Consider the following 20,263-nt stretch of genomic DNA (forward strand, 5'->3'; position numbering starts at 1 on the left):
GGCATACCTTTATTTTTGGAGGGCCTTACTCTGTTGTTATGGCTCCCTTACCAATTTTAGTTCTTATAATTTTCTTCTGTGAAATATGCTTTTAATCTGTTTCTGGTTTGGTTGGGTTATTCATCGAACATATTGGAGTTCAATATAATATAAGAGTGAAATCACATCGGTATCTTTGCTCTTGGGGCAATGACGCGCATCTATTGTTGGATTAATACTATTTCCACTTCCCTCTTAACTGGGATCTGCCCTTGACTTTCAGGATTTCTGTCCTCGAATTTCTGAAAGGGCTTCCCTCTTAACTGTGATCTGCCCTGGACTTCCAGGATTTGTCCTCGAATTTCTGAAAGGGCTCCCGCCTGTACAGTGCCTAGGATCCAAACTTGACTAATTGCGCCAAGTCAACACGGTCAATTACCAAGTGATTCCAGTCAAAATATCGCAATTATTGGGAAGCATGCAATTCATTTAAGCATAAAGAAGAATTAAATAGACAAAATTAGTTTTACAAAAATTTACAATTGCTACAACTTAATACTACTATGTACTGGTTGTCGTCAAAACAGAAAAAGACCTTGATCAACCTCTTAACTGGGCCTGAAATCAATTATATTAAGAAGTCACAAATAACAATAAGAACTATGTGTTAATATAAGGGTTCACAATAAATGTAAAGACCTAGCCAGTATTTACTTTCTATAATAAGGAAGGAGAAATATAAGAGAAATCAATAATACTTTATTGTTAATGTTTTATTTTACGAGTTCGAATATTAATATCAGAGCTTCGGATCGATTTTCAGTCAAGAATTGCACAAGAACCATATAATAAACCATACGCAAATCAACACACTAAATTTATTTGGTTCTGGTTCAAAAGATTAGATCCCTACATCCAAGACAGAGGAATCTTCTAACAAATCTACTAATTAGTAAGAAAAATAGTACAATTTACAAATCTAGAAGCCAATCTAGCATTACAAACACAAACAGAAACGTATCCAGTCTTGCCAACTCAAATCATTCCTAAACCCGAGCACCACAACGACCTTGTACACAGACTCAAGAATTTAAACAGCTAGATCTAAGAAAATATAATGGATTTATGCATTTTTTATAAACCCTAGCAGAGAAGATACGAGGAACTAGAGAGAAAAACATATTCACACCCAAAGGCAGCCTATTTTCCTTCTAAGAAACAACCAATGAAAAATGCCTTTCTTTCTTCACTTTCTCAAAACCAACTAATGGTTTATATCCATTAGTTAAAACACTTAATCAAGCAAAGACAAAACTGCCCCTGGACAATAACTATAGCCTAAACTTTGCTCAAACTTTTGCTCCTAATTACAAGACTGCCATTAGTTTTTATGTTACAGATTCACAAAACTCCACCTTGACAAAAAAACTAACATATCTAAGGACTTCTCAGTAGACCACAACACACTCACACTGAACAAATTTTGAGCAAATTCAGGGCATCCTTAAACTTACTCAATGGCATAGGCTTTGTTAAGATATCAGCTGGATTGACATCTGTTAATATTTTTTTCACATTAACTTTACTAGCAGCCAACACATCTCTGATGAAATGTAGCCTTACATCAATGTGTTTAGTCCTCTCATGAAATGCAAAATTTCTGGATAAGTGAATAACACTCCGTAAATCACTGAAGACTTCTGGAACATCAATATTCAGCCCCAACTCAGAAATAATTCCCTTCAGCCATAGTGCTTCTTTAACTGCTTCAATTAATGCTATATATTCAGCCTCAGTTGTTGAAAGTGCCACAATGTGTTGCAAATTACATTTCCAACTTACAACATTTCCACCAAAGGTGAAAATATAATCAGTGAGAGATCTCTTTTTATTAAGATCAGCTGCAAAATCTGAATCACAAAATCCTTTCACAGAAAATAGGTTAGTAGCATCAGCAATATAACACAAGCCATAATTAGATGTACCCTTCAAATACCTCAATAACCATTTTGTTGCATTTCAATGTTCTTTGCCTAGATTTCTCATAAATCCGCTAACAAGACTAATTGCATATGCTATATCAGGTTTAGTACCTATCATTGCATACGTTAGACTTCCTACCACATTAGAATATGGTATATTCTTCATGAAATCAAATTCTTCATGAAATCAGATTCATCAGAAGACAACAATCCAGCAGATTTTAATTTAAAATGAGCACCCATAGGAACATTCATACATTTTGCATTGATCATATGATATAGTTCAAGTACTTTTCTAATATAAGCAGATTGAGACAAAATCAAACATTGTTTCATTCTGTTCCTACTTACATCCATACCTAGTGTTCTATTTGTAGGACCCAAGTCCTTCATTTCAAATTCAGAATTCAGCATACATTTCAAATAAAGTAAAACATTCATATCCTTAGAAGCTATAAGCATGTCATCCACATAAATCAGCAAATATACAAATCTGCCATTTTCAATTTTCTTAAAACAATCACAATGATCATAACTGCATCTGGAAAATCCAATTGAAAGAACAAAATCATCAAATCTTTTGTACCATTGTCTAGGTGACTGTTTAAGGCCATACAAAGATTTATGAAGTAAATAAACCTTATTTCATTACCAAGTTTCACAAACCCTTTAGGTTGTTCCATATACATTCGTTCTTCTAATTTTCTATGCAAAAAGGCAGTAGTAACATTCATTTGTTCTAATTCTAAATCAAACAAAACAACAACAAATAACATTAGTCTAATAGATGTATGCTTTACCACATGAGAGAATACCTCATTATAATCAATGCCTTCTCTTTGTGAGAAGCCTTTAACAACAACTTTTGCTTTAAATCTTGCTTGTTCAACACCAGATATACCGTGTTTTCTTTCAAAAACCCATTTACATCCAATTATCTTTTTACCCTTGGGTGTATCTACAAGTGATCATGTGTGATTTTTCTGTAGAGAAGTCATCTCAGTCTTTATAGCTTTCATCCAATTATCCATGTATTTACTTTTACACACTTGCTTGAAATTAATAGGTTCATCCATTTCTATCACATCACCTATCTGTAATGCATATGAAATGAGATTTGCATGTGCATACCTAGAAGATAATCTAATTTCCCTTCTAACCCTATCTTTAGCAAGTTGATAATTGGACAAATTAGGACTACTATTAGATTGAGGACTTTCTTCTTGACTCGGTAGTAGTGGTTGTTTATTCAAGTTTGAGATTTTGTACTTTGAAACAAGAATTAAATCCAAACCTAATTCAAGTCCACCACTAGACTCTTGAGATTGCCTATGAAAATTAGACTGTGGTATCTCCACCTCAATTTGAACCTGTCTTGACTAACTACCAACAAACAAATCTTTATAAAATTTTAATTCATTAAAGACTACATCCCTACTTATCACACATTTTTTATCATCAATCAACCACAATTTATAGCCATTTGTGCCTGTAGGATAACCCAAAAAAACAGCTTTTAAAGCCCTCGGATTTAATTTTTCCTAATTTACATAAACATATGCAAGATATCCAAAGGGTTTCATATGGCTTAATGATGGTGGTTTTTTATTCCAAAGTTCCATAGATGTTTTAAAATTCAATGCAGATGGAGGTGATCTATTATTCAAATAACATGCAGTGACAACTGCCTCTGCCCAAAATTTTTTGCTTAAATCTGAATCTGCCATTATACACCTAACTTTATCCATAATGGTTCTATTCATTCTTTTAACTAAACCATTTTGTTGAGGTTTTTCAGTGTATGTTCTGTGCCTAAGTATTCCTGCTTTCTTACAAAAATCTGAAAAAAAATTTATTACAAATTTCCAATCCATTATCTGTTCTCAAAACCTTTATTTTTTTGTTAGTTTGATTCTCAACAAGTGTTTTCTATTCTTTAAAACAATCAAAGGCTTGATCCTTATGTTTTAAAAATACACCCATACCCTCCTAGAGTAATCATCAATAAATGTTATAAAGTATTGAGAATTAACCAAAAAATTGGGGATCTGTAGAGATCCCTACAAATTAGAGTGTGTGTACTCTAAAACATCCTTAGTTCTTTGAGTAGTAGAGACAAATCTAAGTTTATTTGATTTACCCAGAATACAATTTTCACAGAAATCTAAATTACCAATCTTATCAAGATTAATCAATTTCTGTTTACAAAGTTCATGCAATCCAACAACATTTATATGTCCAAGTCTTTTATGCCACAAATCAGTTTCATCAGATTTAGGATTAAAATTCATAGAATCTGACACAACAGAACCTTCCAAGATATACAACCCTTGATTCAATTTTTCTTTCATAACCACTAAAGACCCTCTCATTACCTTAAAAACACCATTTTTAGACTTAAAAACATATCCATTTGAGTCTAACGTTCCTAAAGAAATATAATTCCTCCTTAGTTTAGGTACTAACCTCACATTTTCAAGAATTTTAATAGAACCATCATGCATTTTAAATTTGACACTACCAACAACAATAACATCACATGACTCATCATTTCCTATTAATACTTTACCTCTATTCAAGTATTTAATGTTAGTTAGCCAATCTTTCCTAAGTGTCATGTAAAAAGTGTAGCTTGAATCCATAACTCATTCCTTACTAAACATTCTCTCTGTTAATGTAAGAACCTCAACACTCTCATACCCTTCTAGGAAATTTACTCTATCATGGTTTTCATAATTGTTATTATTATTATATAATTTCTTTTTCTCTGGGCAAGTCTTCTTAAAATGACCTTCTTTATGATACTGCCAACAAGTTTTCTTACTCTTAGATTTGGATCTAGAGATTTTCCTATTTTTCTGATTATTTCTCTTTCCAGTCCTACCTCTAACCTGAAGCCCTTCATTGATTGCCTTTCTTTCAAATTTAATTTCTAAATCTTTTGATTTAAGACACCCAATACATCATCTAAAGACAAAGACTCTCTACCATATTTTATTGCAGCTTTAACATCTTTAAAAGAATAAAGTAAAAAGTTCAAGATGATTATTGCTTGGTTTTCATTAGATATCTTCTCTTCTATATTAGCCAAACTAATGACAATTTTATTAAATTCATCTAGATTATCATCAAGAGATTTAGTAGAATCCATTTTAAAACCAAACAATTATTCCTTTAGGTAGATTTTATTAGTTAGGGACTTAGTCATATACAGTGACTCTAATTTCAACCAAATCTTTGCAGCAATGTTTTCATTATCAACTTGTTTTAAAACATTATCAGATAAATGCAAGATAAGAAGACTATATGCAGTTTCTAAAATTTCAGATTTCATATTAGGGTCCATATTTTCAATGAGAGCAGATTCACCACCCAATGCCTTAGCACATTTTTTATGAACAAGAACAACATACATTTTCTTTCTCCACATATTAAACTCACCCTTCCCATCAAATCTCTCAACATCAATTTTTGTTTGAGCCATTGTTATTCAAGTGTTTACTAATCCAGTTCTTTACAAGCCACAATAACAGAAAGAGAACAAAGCAAGCTATTTATTTATTTATTTATTTTAATTTCTTTAAGCCACAGTGACAAAATATCAAACACATGAACAATATAGTCACAATCAACAAACAGAGAACAAATAGCAAGCCAAATAATTTCAACTCTTTCAAAACGACAATAACAGAATGTAAAGAACAACAAAATAAACAAATCTTGAACCAAGAAACACTCTAAACAATTTTCCTCAAACAAGAATAACAATATCCAACTCAAGAGCTCTTTGATACCACTTGTTAATGTTTTATTTTATCGAGTTCGAATATTGATCAGAGATTCGGATCGATTTTTAGTCAAGAAATGTATAAGAACCATATAATAAACCATACACAAATTAACACACCAAATTTACTTGGTTTGGGTTCAAAAGATTAGAACCCTACATCCAAGGCAGAAAAATCCTCTAGCAAATCCACTAATTAGTAAGAAAAATAATACAACTTACAAATCCAGAAGCCAATCTAGCATTACAGACACAAACGGAAATGAATCCAGCCTTGCCGACTCAAATCGTTCCTAAACTCGAGCACCACAGTGACCTTGTACCTGACTCAAGAATTTAGACAACTAGATCTAAGAAAATATAGTGGATTCATGGATATTTTATAAACCCTAGCAGAGAAGATATGAGGAACCAAAGAGAAAACATATTCACACCCAAAGGCAGCCTATTTTCCTTCTAAGAAACAACCAACAAAAAATGCCTTTCTTTCTTCACTTTCTCAAAACCAATTAATGGTTTATATCCATTAGTTAAAACATTTAATCAAGCAAAGACAAAACTGCCCCTGGACAATAACTATAGCCCAAACTTTGCTCAAACTTTTGCTCCTAATTACAAGACTACCATTAGTTTTTATGTCACAGATTCACATTTATCTTAATGCAAGTACTAAGCTAGTAGTTTTCTTAGATGAATATCAATATATATTTCAACCTATCATTTTATTTTTTATTTAGGAAAAAGAATTAAGTATTAGATCAGTTCTTGAATCATGACACAAATTTCAGTCCAATGAATATATAGAAGTGTTTGAGATTTAGAACTTAGAACTTCATCTTAAGAGTTCTAATATTTTACTAGTTTAATTAACTATTGGGGTGAAAAAAAAATTGAACAACTTATTGTCAGTAAAACACTTGATCTTGACAACTAATCTATACAACAAAGTGGAAACAAAGAAAATATAAGAAAATTAAAAAAAAAATTCTCACTGAAACTCAAGCAGATTGAAGAAAACAGAGTTATAGAAAACCTAGAAAACATGAGAGAAAGAGTAGAGGAATAGTCAAAAGAATTCTCTGGAAATCTTTTCTACAAAATAAACATGAGTTTCTATAGTCAGCAAAATATATTTCACTCAGAAATGACCATTCTATCTCCACCAAGATTATTTATAAGTCTGCCCTCATCACAAAAGATTAAGACATGCAAGCACTGTAAAAATAAAATAAAATATATATATGTATACACAAACACACACACACACACACACACCAATATTTATTTTTCTTGATATACTAAGTCTACTTAATTAATATCAAGGGGTGAAATTGAGCTGAGTTAGGTCAGACTTGAATTCATATTTAGCTTAAACGAGTTAAACTTGAGGTGAAGATCCAACTCGATAACTTAGCTCTAGTTTGAGAGTCTGGTGGCATTGCCATACTAAAGTTCTTCTCCAACGATTATTCTTCTTCTCTAATGATTTTTTTGTTGACTCAATGAGTCATTATGCTCTTATTTTGATGATAACAACTAATATGTCCCTAAACATATTGACTAATGATTTTACTTGAGTGTGAGCTTGAATTGCAAAGATTTATCTAATGCACTTGAAGGAGTTTCAAGATGGAAATGAAAGAGAAGAGTCAATTGAAGAATTATTGAAGACTTGAAGAAAAACTCAAGTGTTAGGTAGATATATTTGTAATCTAGAGTATTTGTTTTGATTAGAATATTTATTTGCATGAGATAGCTCACTTGAACTTATTTTCATATCTTTCACATTTTGGGTTAAAATGTCGTTTTTCAAACTTATTGGTTTAAGCCAATTCTTTCACCAAAGTTTATTAATTCTTTTAAAATGATGAAGTTTTGTGAACTACATTTTCATATCTTAAAGTTGGTTTTGGAAGAATTTTCAAAAATGGGTTAAATTGTCACTTTTCAAAGTTTTAGGGGTCAAATTGTGATTTTTGAAAATTCAGGGGGTAAAATATAATAAAATTCGGTCGACCGAATTTGACCGACCGAATCAGCTTCTGAATTGTCTAGAAGCCATGATTTTTGGCCTCAGAAATTTGGTCAACCGAATTAAATTCGGTCGACCGAATTTTGGTTTAAATTTTTCCAACGGCTAGTGCCACGTAAGCTCCACGGAAGTGCCACGTCACATCCGGTTGACTAAATTGTGCGTTTTCTGGAAAATTAAAACGGCTATCTTTGTACACAACGGTAACTTTCCGTATTTTCCCCTATATAAACCCAATGAATTTCGTTCGAAAAGAACTTTTGCCACCAAAAACTTTCATATATTTGAGAGCAAATTAGTTTTGAGCTATTGACTTGCAAATTCTTCTCTCTAATCAAAACCCTTGCTCATACACTTTGTAATTTCATTTGCTTTGGGTTGTACTAAGCTTTAATTTTCATATACACTGTTGAGAGAGGTCATATTTCAATTTCATACTAAAATTCGTGCTATAAAAGAGTGAGGTTCACTCTTGGAGAGATTAGAAAATTTCTTGTGAGAGAAATTGGGTATTAACATTTGTGAAGGTTAATAGCACCTTGGAAGCTATTTTGATTGTGAAGAAAAGCTTGGTTGAGGTTTTGGTCAACCAAGAATTAGTGGAATACTCCAAGGGAGAAAGCTTGGAAGAGTGGATGTAGGCCGGGTTTAGCCGAACCACTATACATCACGTGTTTGATTTTCTCTTCCCTTAAACTCATACTTTATGTTATGCTATTTTGATTGTGTTGGTTATTTGAAATATTTTTAGTTATTCTCATACATTGGATTAAAAATAGGTAACATTATTTGATTTGAATAAATTGCTTTAATTCTCAAATTTGGTAAAGATAGTTTTAAAGTTGCCTAATTCACCCCCCCTCTTAGGCCATTCGATCCTACATCTTTTTCTTTCTTTTTTTTTGTGTCATTGTTTACCATTTGAGTTGCCTTGAGTTTGAACTCAAGCTGATGTGTTGTACAACAATTCCTTGGCTCAGCGTTGGCAATAGTACACTAGAAGCTTTTGGTCACTATTTTCAAAACTGGATAGTATTGGTTGATTCAAATGGAAACCGACTCATGATTTGTTATGGATTTTATGAGGAACTGGGTTAATTAAAAACTCAATCAAAACCAGCAAATGTGGTGTTGACCATAATTAATGCCCTAGTTCAATAATTTTTCAATTTATCATTCAATTTTTTTAGTGAAAATAATCATAACTACAATATTTGACCTTGACAAGGTTGATATTCAAGTCAAATATGCCAATGTTATCAAATTTCTCTATCAAAGAGTTATTGGAAAATAGCATTTGTAATTTAAGGAAGTTCTCAATTCTTTAGGGTCTAAAAGGTTAGGAAAACATATATTTAGGCTAATAATTCTTTCCTTTCATAGTTTATATCTCTTTTTTTTTTTTCATACAAAAGAAGACTATCACTTAGAGTATGAGAATTGTTATTTTTGTTGGTATATATATTTATGCAATCAAAAATTAATAAAGCTATTTGAAATAGTTGCACCGACCGGTCAAACCATAAATCAGTAAGACAATTGGTTCAATCATAGGTCTGGTTTTAAAAACATTGCTTTTGGTACATGTCTTTGAGTAATAATTCATAGAGCTTTTCAATTTTCCTTCATCACCTAATAGATAAACCAATCAATTTTATCACCAGTCAAGAAATCAATCAATTGCAATCAATGAATCTATCAATCCCAATAATCAAGCAATTAAGCAATTAATTTTTTCTATTTTCCTTTTTGTACCTCAATGTATACTAGTATAAATACTAGTCTTGTGTACATGAATTCATATATAAGAAATACAATTCATTCATATTTTATCATTCTATCAAAGCCACCCACTTTGGCTTGAGTGTTTCTTATTTTTTGGTAGACTTTGAGTTCGTAAATTTCCCATTTGTCAACATGTCCAAAGTGCGAGCTGATGTATCCCAACCTATTACTATCATCTTAGATGACACCAATTACAATCATTAGGCCCAATCCAAGCATAACTTTCTTAAAAGTCACATGATGTGAAGATATGTCATTGTTGAAAAGTGCAAACTTGAAAAGAAGCACAACGAATCCCAAGAGAAGTTTGAGAGTCGACTTGAACAATGAGATTGCAACATTCTCTTTAGTCGATTTGAAGATACCAAAAATCTTTGAGATTTTCTTGCTTAACAATTTTCATCTAGTAATCTTGCTTACACATATCAACTCTAAGTCAAACTTCATGATTCGAAACAACTTGGTGAGTTAACTCATAGCTCAAATTTATGATTTGAGTTTGATTCAAATCCATGGCTTGGGTACGTGGTTTGAGTTTCCTTTTTATTTACAAAACAATATCGTTTTATCTAAATTTTGTCTATTATTAGGTAAAAAAATGTCGTTTTGTTAATAAACCTCAAATTCGAACTATAAATATGAGTCACAAATTCGAACTAAATTATTTTTTATTCTAATTAAACTTGAGTCATTCTTAATTTTGACTTGACGAATTAAACTTGAACTCGAATAGGATCATTTTTTATTTAACGTAAACTTGAATCAACAGGTGCTTAGGTTTGATTTGATTCATATCTACTCTTACACCAAGTCGTAATCACTTAATTGAATTAAAACTATTCGAGCTCATACTCAGCAATAATCATGATAACTCGCAACTTGTCATGTTTGCAGCCCTTCCCACATCCACTATTATTTATTTTTATATATCAAACAAGACACTCATTATACCTTCTGCAAACATAATTAATGCACTAAACTTAGGTTTTAATGGATCAATTTCTTCATCCGAATTGAGCTTTGAGTGGAGTACAAGATTTAGTTCATCTTAAATCCCTAACAAACCTAGAAAAAGAGAGCAAGCAAAGACAGTGCCAAAATGAAATGAAGATACTTGATTTGTTATATAAGCTGAGCCTGAGGAAGTTCTGCTGCAAGCACGAGTTGCGGTTCCTGTTCCAAATCCTCTACCTCTTAAACCCTTTTCCTCTTTCATAAAAATTTTCAACTTCCGGGGCTGAAAAAAGCTCAGAAACCTTCCCTCGTCATGCACTTGAACTCCACTCTTCGGAACCAAAGTTGCAGCAGGCTGAACCTGGGCTGAACTTGGAAGAGAAAAAGAGAAGACCAAGATAAGAGAAATAAGCAAGAAAGCAAGAATAAAAGTGATCTTGGACATGATATATATATAGTTGTGGATTTAGAATAGAGAGATAAGCAGAGAGTATAAATTAAAGTTATGGAAGATATATGGCTGTGTAGTTACTTAAAGAAATTTGCAAAAGGATTATGACTTTGTGAAAGTGAATTTTCTTGAAACGGATAGTGTTGATCATATAGAGTGAGGTAGAAGGGAGGAGGTGGGCAATGAGGAAGAAAGTGACATGCAATTGTCACCACTAATTTATTGACCACCAAGTTGAAGGGACAAATTGGAGCACTAACTGGCGGCCAAGATTGGATCAATGTTTCGGGCTCGAACCAGGCATTGAACGTAATTATTTGACACTTATTTTAAATTACTAATAGGTCTTTATTATTTATTTAAATTATGAAAATATTATGGACAAATTTTAAAATACTAATTTCTCTTCTACCGGTGATTGTTTCTTCGCTGTTGCCGCCACTGCTACCTTTTTTTCTGAAAACCCTCCTAGTTTTCTAGCAATGACATCATCTTTTGCTACTATTATGATGCCTTTGACTTCTTAGTTTCTATCTCCAATTGTAGATCTAAAAGCTGTTACTGTAATTGTGGGAGAGTGTTGAATAAAATATATTTTATCTCATTCGATCTGATTTTGATTTGATCAAATTTAATATTATTTTGATTTGATCCGATTCTAGTTTGATATAACTATGATTTGTTATATATTATTTTTCCTATTTAAGAGGATTATGATTACATTATATATTATATATGGTACAACATTTCTTCAATTATATTGTTTGAGTTTACAACTCAATTCACAATTCTACAAGAAGCTTCTGCCATTGCTAAATTTATGCCAAATCTTGAGCTCCTTGAACTTCGGTTCTCCAAGATATCAGCTAGAGGCCTTGGCTTAATTTGTGAAGGGTGTTTGAATCTTGTGTGTGTGAATTTATCTGGATGCTCAAAATTCACAGTCGGGATATTTTCAGTACCACATCCAACTTGAAGAATTGACGCAGATTAAAAAGCCTAATTTCTACATTCCCAGGTCAGTTTTTCACACAGAGAGGCTTTAAGATGGGCGATTCCAAACTGATATTTTCCAAATTTGATTGGGCATATTTCCTTGGAAAAAAATACTTCTAGCATATACTAATTGACAGAACTCTTGACAAGAGGGTTCTCTCTTTCTCAAATATATAGTGCAAAATATGCAACTCCGGGTTGAGCTGCTATCATATTTGATTTATGCAGTATTATATATGTTGTGTTACATTTCTGTTCTGAATATCGATTCGATATATGTTCTTGGATATCTCGTGAAATATATCTCATTGTTGAAGTTTCGGATTCGCCCTGGACTTGGTATCTGAGGTTCTTTTCGTGGACAGAATTCATCAATGCGAAATGAAGTCCACCTTTCCATGGATGGATTTATATCTTGTGAAATATATCTCTTTTATTTGTTGTTTGGATTCATTAGAGTCATTTAGAATATATGGATGGGCACTGGCCTTCGGAGAAGTGCCCTATTGCACTTATGCAGCCGGATTGCGTGGTCGAATGCCTACCCTGATACTGGCGGCAGAAGGATATTGAATTCATCACGATCCTGTGGCATGTTAGTTATTTCTCTTGAACAGTTGCTATCTTTTACTGTTAAGCTGGTTTAGAAAATTGTTGTTAAACCTCGCAAACCTTAGTTTAAAATGAAGGATTAAAATTTTAGGGTTGCGAGGATTTTATTAATATTATACTCGAATCGAGTTAAGCCATTAGTTCGCAAAACTAAAGTTGGATTCGAATTTAGTTAGTTCAATCTCTAAAGTAGGCTCAATTTGGTTTGGTTTGATTCGAATTCGTTTAATTCAAATTTGAATCAAGCTTGAGTTGAAAAAGTTGGTTTGTTTTTTAAACCAAGTTGAATTTGAACGAAAGGGTGTTCAGTTTGAATTCGATTAGAATTTATGGCTCAAATTTATAGTTCGAATTCGGTTGCTCTAAAAGACCTACACCAACAATGAATCATAATATATTACTTGTTTGCAACCGAGCACAGCATTCTGTTTGTCCCACATTGACTGGAAGACAGAGCCCTGAACCTGAAGTTAAGTATATAAAACGCAGTGAACTCTCAACTTAAATCATGGAGCCGCGTGGTGAGCACAAAGCGAACTATTCTTTCGCCTTTTACTAAAGAATACCGTGTGCTTGCCACTTTTTGCGGCATACCTCTATTTTTGGAGGGGTTCTACTCTCTTGAGTACGGTTCCCTTATGAAATTTAGTTCTTAAGTTTTCTTCAAACAAATATATTTTAAAACTGTTTCTGGTTTTGTTTGTGTTAATTTTTGGGCTATAAATCATGTTACCACAGCCGACATTAGCTATCTTATTGTAAGCAATAATTATGTATCAAACCGACCCGTTCAATGAGTCCTTGGTGTCCAATCTGGTTTGAGTCAGTTCACTCAGTTCAATCATCAACCCTAGCATGAACATGATCATTAGAGATGGCAAAATGGGCCGATCACTTGGGTATGAGTTTTAAATTTTTGGATTTGTACCTGTTTGAGACCTACGCCCACAAATAATAAATTTTTGCAGACGGGTCAGGTATACCCGCAGGTACTTGTGGGTCACCCATTATTTTTTCTATTCACTTTCTTTTTCCACTTCAACATCAAACTTACAATATACCCAATATAAATTTTATATATTTTCTCTTCTTTTGATATAAAATGAATTCAAATTCACCGTAAAATTAAAAAATTTATTATGTTGAAAACAGATTTAGAAAATATGAGCATTAAACATTTTATTTTAAGTATACATTCCATATTTAATGTTAAAATTCTTCAAATTTATAAAAAACATTTTTATAATTTGAGGTAAAGTTTCGTTTCTCCATAGAATATTTATGTATTTCAAGAAAAAATGATTGAAAATTAAGAAAACAATTCATTAAAATAATAAAAACAAAAGAGAAATAGTAAGAACTTAATATTAACGGGTAACCTGCGGGTTAACCTATACCTATCGAGCAGAGTACGGGCTTAAAAATCATCATCCATATAACTCGATCTGTATTCATTTTACCCGCACCTGTATCGACCCAACCTGCATCCAACCAACCCACATGTTTGCTAGGTCTAATGATCATGTGTGACACTAAGTCAAATTATATTTTCGATTGTATGTAATTGGAATTTCAAATTTTATAATTAAATATACAAAATTATTTTGAAAAATTATACAAATGTGCAGAATCAAACCAAGTTCATCTATTTGGAAATATGTACCACATAATTATGTATGACTGAATGTTGTTTTGACGTTTATTAAAGTACACCAGTCGAACTGATCAGATTGGGAAAAACCCATACTAGCCCCTCAATCGAGTCTGGGTCTAAAAAGTTGATTGTAATTTGCAAGGGTTCACAGATAAATATAATAACTATTTGCTATTTAGTAAAATGACACAAATTAAATGTGAAAACCGAGCTAATATTTACTATCTGTAATGTTGGAGTTGGTATAAATTATGTTTATACGGACCAAATGAATGTTACTTAATGCGAGTTCCCAGCTAGGATTTGTTTATATTAATGCAATCACACTGCTAGCAACCCTTTAGTGACATTATGCACTGACTTGAATGAATTCAAGTTCAAGCTTTGAATTATGAATTCACTCTAAGTTTGAGCTAGTCTCAAACTCATCTCTATTTAAATAAAATCCACCTCTATATATCTATTAGTATTCAACCATTTGTATTTAAATTGTTATTATTTTTATTTTTATTATGTATATTGTTCTACTTAAACTCTAGAACGATTGGTGCTAATATAACGACGACAATATCTCATTATTAAACAAGTCATTTATCATACATTCTTCAAATGCATTAAATTTAGGTTTTAATTAAGGATGGATTTGATCTAAAACAAGCCTCTAATCAACTTAAGCTTAGATCAAAGTTATTCTTAATTTGAGTTTGTTCGAATGGATAGACAATATCATTGTAGGATCACAAGTGAGATACCAGTATCATTAAAGGGATGTGCAATATCACTAAGAAAACGTTTGGTTTAAGAAATATTTTATTATCAAAATTAAAAAATTACCTTGAAGATAGATTACTTAGAATATTACTAGGTATAAATGATTACTATATTTGATAAAATTTTATCGATATAAATAATTATTGTATTTGGTTCGAAATAATAAAAGAATAATAGTAAATTATTTTACTTAAATGCCCTTGGATATAATTATTTTAAAATATTTTTTATATTACTTGTTGTATTAATTGAAAATAATGTTATTTTTGTCTAAAAAAATTAATAAATAAAAATAAAATTATAAAAAAATAAATATTACATTGGTAATATTTTAATACCTAAGGTAACGGTGGTAATCAGATTACCACCTATATTAGTTGTCACGTCAGTACTGATAACAGAAAATTATTATAATATTTTATTATTGATAAAACAAATAAGGTAATGTAAGTAATATTTTATTTTTTGTCTGATAAAAAATGATTATATGTTAGATTAGATCCATAACTTATAATCTTATATCAAAGAATGAAATAAAATAAAATACAGAATAAGGCATGTTTGTTGCATAGAAGAAAAATCAAGCCACCAAGAAACTAATAAGTTATTCTTCTACTACTAAGTGGGAGTGGCAATTTTGATCTGATTATCATGATCTTAACTCATGACAAGGAGTTGGGTATATTATTGGTCCGGTAAGGCTACAGGGATTCCATTATTGCTGATTGTAAATTTGGCCACATCTAATGATTTAAAACAATTCTACAAAATTAGCCAAAGGGAGATAAGATGAAAAAGAGCAGATTTGATTTGAGTTAAATTAAACCTAGGGTTGGCTTGAACTCGGATTGAATCTATAATAATTAATTCGAGTTTGAGTTGATGTGTCGTATTATTAAAAAATTTTAAAGAGGTGAACGTAATAATTCAAATTTAACTATCGAGATGAAATCCAATTAAAGGTTAGCTCTTTCTAAGATGAATGATAGATTCTAACAGAGTTAACTTGGATCAGGTCCAACCCCTGATGAAATTTTAAGCAGTAATATATATATATATATATATATATATATATATATATATATATATTATATATATATATATATATATATATATATATATATATATATATATATATACACACACAAACAAACATACACACAGGGAGAGAGAGAGAGAGACAGATTTCAGCGACTCTCAATGTGGAAAACACCGTATACTTGTGTAATCTTGACGGCATTTCCTCCTTGTTTTCTAACTTAAAAGCCAAAGAGATTAATCCTGGTAAATATTATTTGCTTTTAATTTGTCCTTCTCTCTCAGGAATTCACTCTCAAAAGTCCTGCAAACATATGATTGTCTTTTTGGTCATGCTTGTCAGCCGAACAATGAAACTTAACAAGAGGGATGAGCCAGAAAAAGTAACAAGTCATCCCACATCGAAAGCGAAGAGAAGAGGCAAAGCGGAATAGAGCTATAAAATAAGAAGTGAGAAGTTTTGAAAGGCATACCTTTCTCGGCCTTTTGGCTAAGATCAAGTGTAGTATCTGTTCTTATCAGTTTAATATCTGATACGTGGGACATTGTCCCACATGATATTAAATTAATTTTTTCAGGGGGAGGATTCGTCACAGCAGCTTGCTGCTGGAATCCTCAAGCGTCGCCCATGCTTTGCACTACAGCAAGGGCCTGGCGCACTCCTTCCAAATCTAGTTAATTCTTACTTTAATTTGAACTGATTTGGCTAACGATTAACTCTCTTTATATTTGCTTGGATGAAGGAGTAATATGTGCAACTTGCCGACATTTAGGAGGTTTGAGCATTTATAGCCAGCGGACATTATGGAATTAAGCTGGTTTTTTACCTTACTTTTCTAGATGTGTTGTTCAGCAGCCTGGAGGCATTTGTGACAGGCCCATTTGGTCAAATATTTATTTGGAGGAAGATTATGGTTGAGAAGACAAATCCAGCCAGCTGCTGCTCCATTGTCTTTCTTTCTCATATACACAGATGAAGAGCTTAAAAGTGGTATTTTTTGTGTACGAATTCACTCTGAGAACAAAATAAAATCCCGGTATTTGATGTTTGATTTCAAGCTTGCCTTCTCTATCAGGGATTCTGTGTCTGAAATGAATAGTTTTGTTTTTGTTTGGCAGGTGATGAGGCAAAACTGAAAAGCTTTGCAGATTATTGCTCTAAAAGACCTACACCAACAATGAATCATAATGTATTACTTGTTTGCAACTGAGCAAAGCATTCTCTTTGTCCCACATTGCTGGAAGACAAAGCCCTGAACCTGAAGTTAAGTACATAAAATGCAGTGAGCTTTCAACTTGAATCATGAAGCCGCGTGGTGAGCACAAAGCGAACTATTCTTTCGCCTTTTACTAAAGAATACCGTGTGCTCGCCACTTTGTGCGGCATACCTCTATTTTTGGAGGGTCCTACTCTCTTGAGTACGTCTCCCTTATCAAATTTAGTTCTTAAGTTTTCTTCAGTCAGATATATTTTTAAACTGTTTCTGGTCTTGTTTGTAATTATTGGACTATATATCATGTTCCCACAGCCGACATTAGCCATCTCACTGTAAGCAATATTTATGCATCAAACCAACCAGTTCAATGAGTCCTTGGTGTCCAATCTGGTTTGAGTCAATTCACTCAGTTCAATCATCAACCCTAGCATGAACATGATCATTAGAGGTGGCAAAATGGGCTGGTCACTGGGGTATACCTATTTTAGACTTGTGCTCATGGATAATAAATTTTTGCGGACGGGTTGGGTATGCCCGCAGATACTTGTGGGTCACCCATTGTTTTTCCTATTTACTTTCTTTTTCCACTTCAACATCAAACTTACAAACTCCCAACACAAATTTTACATATTTTCTCTTCTTTTGTTCTGAAATAAACTCAAATCTGCACTAAAGTTAAAAAATTTATTGTGTTGAAAACATATTTAGAAAATATGAGCATTAAATATTTTATTATAAATATTTATTTCATATTTAATGCTAAAATTTTTCAAATTTATAACAAATATTTTTATAATTGTAGGTAAATTTTCATTTCTCTATAGAATATTTATGTATTTAAAGAGAAAATGACTGAAAATTAAGAAAAACTTTATTAAAATAATAAAAACAAAAGAGAAATTATGAGAAATTAATATGAACGAGTACCTCGTGGGTTGATCCGTATCCGTTGGGCTGAGAATGGGTTAAAAATCATCACTTATATAACACAACCTGTATCCGTTTTACCGCAACCGTATCAACCCAGCCCGCATCCAACCCGACCCACTCGTTTGCTAGGTCTAATGATCATGTGTGACACCAAGTCAAATTATATTTTCGATTATATATAATTGGAATTTCAAATTTTATGATTAAATATACAAAATTATTTTGAAAAATTATACAATCATTAAGAATCAAACCAAGTTCATCTATTAGGAAATATGTACCACATAATTATGTATGACGGAGTGTTGTTTTGATGTTTATTTAAAGTATACCGATCGGACTGATCAAATCGAGAAAAACCAGTACTAGCCCCTTGATCGAGTTCGGGTTTAAAAAGATTGATTGTAATTTGCAAGGGTTCACAGATAAATATAATGACTATTTTCTATCTTATTAAAATGACACAAATTAAATGTGAAAACCGAGCTAATATTTACAATCTGTAATGTTGGAGTTGGTATAAATTATGTTTATAGGGACCAAACGAATGTTACTTAATGCAAGTACTCAGCTAGTATTTGCTTCTATTAATGCAATCAGATCACTAGCAACCCTTTAGTGACGTTGTGCATTGACTTGAATGAATTCGAGCTTAGGCTTTGAATTATGAATTCACTTCAAGTTTGAGCTGGTCTCAAACTCATCTCTATTTAAATAGAATCCACCTCTATATATCTATTAGTATTCAACCATTTGTATTTGAATTGTTATTATTTTTATAATGTATATTGTTCTACTTAAACTCTAGATCAGTTGGTGCTAATATAATGACTGTAGTTTCGCATTATCAAACAAGTCATTTATCATACATTCTTCAAATGCATTAAATTTAGGTTTTAATTAATGATGGATTTGATCTAAAACAAGCCTCTAATCGACTTAAGCTTAGAGCAAAGCTATTTTCAATTCGAGTTTGTTCGAACTAATAGACAATATCATCGAAGGATCACAAATAAGATAAACAATATCATTAAAAGGATATGCAATATTACTAAAAGAATAAATAATATCATCAGATAAACAAAATAATAAATATCAAGGTGAAACTCCAGTTTAAAATTGATTCATTCAAGCCAATCCATATATTTGTCAAGCCAGCTTGGATTATATCCACCCCTAGTCTTAATGGGTCAATATCTTCATCAAGATTGAACCTTGAGTGGAGTACAAGATTTATATTCTTCTTAAATCACTTTTACAATCAAATAATAACATGATTAAGGGACAAACAAACCTAGAAAAAGAGACCAAGCAAAGACAGAGCCGAAATGAAAAGAAGATGCTTGATTCGTTCTATATTTTCTGCCGCGAGAACGAGTTGAGTTTCCTGTTCGATATCCTCTACCTTTTAAACCCTTTTTCTTGAAAATTTTCAACTTCCGGGGCTGAACTAAACTCAGAGACCTGCAGCTGTCACCACTAATTTATTGACTACCAGGTTGAAGGCACAAGTTGGAGAACTAATTGGCAGCAATGTTTTAGACTAGAACTGGGTATCGATCTCGTCAAGGAGTTGATTGGCTTTGAATTGATGATATATAAAATAAAATATTAAAATAATATTTAACTAAATAAAATTATAGTACGATAGTACGTAATGAATATTCTTTATAAAATTAATTTGAATAAGTCTTAACAATGGTAAAACTTTTTACTCTAACAGGTCAAATAACTATTTTCCATCCAAATTTTGATGAACTAACAATGTTTCACATTATGTTTGAAAAGTCTAATTTCCCGCCTTTTGTCCATTTTAGTTAATAAATTTAGTTTGGTTTTTCAAAATTGACTATTTTGCGCCTTTTTTGGTTGAAATTATGAAACTACCTTTAAGAATTAATCCAAATTACTAATTAGTCTTTATTATTTATTAAAATTAGGAAAATATCATGAACAAATTTTAATTGTAAGTATTTATTTTTCTATCATTTCATTTTCTTTCTTTTTTTTTTTTTTGTTTATTCTCTCTTCATTGTCCTTTACCTCATCTCAACTTGACCACCAAGACATTCTTA

General features: G+C 31.8%; 3 non-coding genes across 3 annotated transcripts; all 3 read left to right on the forward strand.

The window, feature by feature from the left end:
- Positions 1-13,090: 13,090 nt before the first annotated feature.
- On the forward strand, positions 13,091-13,208 carry LOC123201208. The gene has a single exon (XR_006498772.1). It is a non-coding gene; the product is annotated as a U5 spliceosomal RNA (small nuclear RNA).
- A 3,302-nt stretch (positions 13,209-16,510) lies between these two features.
- On the forward strand, positions 16,511-16,706 carry LOC123201218. The gene has a single exon (XR_006498779.1). It is a non-coding gene; the product is annotated as a U2 spliceosomal RNA (small nuclear RNA).
- A 642-nt stretch (positions 16,707-17,348) lies between these two features.
- Positions 17,349-17,466, forward strand: LOC123201199. The gene has a single exon (XR_006498763.1). It is a non-coding gene; the product is annotated as a U5 spliceosomal RNA (small nuclear RNA).
- Positions 17,467-20,263: the final 2,797 nt, after the last annotated feature.

Source organism: Mangifera indica, chromosome 17, assembly GCF_011075055.1.
Source record: "Mangifera indica cultivar Alphonso chromosome 17, CATAS_Mindica_2.1, whole genome shotgun sequence".
In the NCBI taxonomy this organism is placed as follows: domain Eukaryota; kingdom Viridiplantae; phylum Streptophyta; class Magnoliopsida; order Sapindales; family Anacardiaceae; genus Mangifera; species Mangifera indica.